Source organism: Chrysochloris asiatica, unplaced genomic scaffold, assembly GCF_000296735.1.
Source record: "Chrysochloris asiatica unplaced genomic scaffold, ChrAsi1.0 scaffold00020, whole genome shotgun sequence".
Lineage (NCBI taxonomy): Eukaryota > Metazoa > Chordata > Mammalia > Afrosoricida > Chrysochloridae > Chrysochloris > Chrysochloris asiatica.
In genome coordinates, this window is record NW_006408538.1 from 14,381,823 (window position 1) to 14,383,940 (window position 2,118).

Consider the following 2,118-nt stretch of genomic DNA (forward strand, 5'->3'; position numbering starts at 1 on the left):
TAGAACCCCTTTGCCGTATTCCAATCAGTTATAGGCTGAAGACGGGCTTACAAGTTTTCTCTAATCATGCTTCCCAACATTCCTTTCTATACCACTCATGTCTATTTTACAATAGTAGGCAAGGGAAACTAATATTCATAAGGCAGTCAAGGATTTCAGTATTATTTACCCTCTTCAAGCTATCCCTAGATCCCTGTATCCATGATGAATACATCTTGATTGCGTGTTTTTCTTTCACTCATCTATCAGTTTGCCATACTGTGGTGGCTTGTAAGTTGCTGCGATTCTGGAAATTATGTTGTGAGTATTTTAAATACAAGTAGGGTCACCCAAGGTGGACAGGTTTCAGATGAGCTTCCAGACGAAGACAGACTAGGAAGAAAGAGTGACAAACTGCTTAAGAATATTTAGTCACTGAAAACACTGTCAGACACAGTGTCGGAAAATGAGCCCCTCAGGTTTGAAGGCACTCAAAATGCGACTGGGGATGAGCTGCCTCCTCAAAGTAGAGTTGACCGTGATGATGTTAATGGAGTAAAGCCTGTGGGAATAAAGCCTGCGGGACCTTCATTTGCTGATGGGGCACAATTCAAAATGAAGAGAAACAGCTGTAAACATCCTTTAATAATTGGAACATGGAATGTATGAAGTTTGAATCTAGGAAAACTGGAAGCTGTCAAAAATGAAATGGAATGCATAAACATTGATACCTTAGGCATTAGTGAGCTGAAATGGCCTAGTATTGGCCATTTTGAATCTGACAACCACATGGTTTACTATGCCAGAAATGACAAATTGAAGAGGAATGGTGTTGCATTCATCGTGAAAAGGAACATATCCAGAGCAGTCATAAGATACAACGCTGTCTGTGATAGGATAATATCCATGTGCCTACAGGAAAGCCCAGTTAATACCACTATTATTCAAATTTACACACCAACCACTAAAGCCAGTGATGAGGAAAGAGAAGAATTCTACCAACTTCTTCAATATGAAATTGATCAAACATGCACTCAAGATGTCCTTACCTATAATAACTGAAAACCAACAAAAGTTTCACCCTTCCATAGATATGCTAAAGGTGATTGATTTTCAAAGGATCATTGATACAAATTTGCATTAACAATAGCTGTTGTTAAGTGCCATCAGTTGGTCAGACTCATGGAGACTGATCTTAAGGTTCAAACCAGCCTTGAGGTTGAGTGCGTATCCTATGGCAGCACACCAGGACTCCAGTAACAATAGTTAGGAGGGCCTTTCTTGGTCAAACAAGTTAGAAAATGGAAGATGACAGAAGTAATAAGCCATTCCTCTAAAGGTCTTAGTTCTATAAATGGCCCTCCTGAACCAGATTCTCTAGTCCTTTGTCCCCTCTTTCTGAGGGTAAGCACTTTTCTCTGCTTTCCTAGAATTGTCAGGACACTTTGGCCATTCAATGGCCAGAAGCGTGTAAAGAACTCAAGAAGGTATCTGAACTTACGTCATGCCTCAGAATTTAGTTAAGCCTTAAACTGTAGGCCACAGCCTACCATAGATCCAATGCCTTCAGACATCAGCTTCTAACATGGGGCAAGGGATCTAGAGTATTTATACACCAACTCCTACCTGCCCTTGTTGAAGGGTTTTCTGTGGCTTTCTAGAGAATGGGCACTGCCCTGTAGTCTTTCTGACCTTCCCATTGAGCAGTTGGAGTGGTTCCAGAGAAGGTCCTCAGGGAAAGAGGTGCAGGTGTTAGCAGTTGAACGTTGGCTCTGAGAGGCTATAGGTCAGGTAATGACATCACTGAGGCTGTGGGGTGGAGGCAGACAGGAGTCTGGAGAGTAATCATGAGACTATGGAAAGATTAATCTGAGCAAGAGCTGGTACTGGCCTGGACGGGACGAACTGTGGCTATGAGAGAAGTGGACATAGAAATGACTTGCTTTGGTGACAGGTCAGGGAGAAGGAAAAACACTGTGGAAAGGACCAGAGGGACAGATGATCATGAGGAAATGGAAAGACCTTCCCCTAGGGCTCTCCCACCCACATTACCTCTCTTCCAGTAAACCTTGCCACTACTCAAACATTTCAGGGATGCTGGGATACCATCCCAGCCGGTCTGCAGTTCCTCAGAGACAC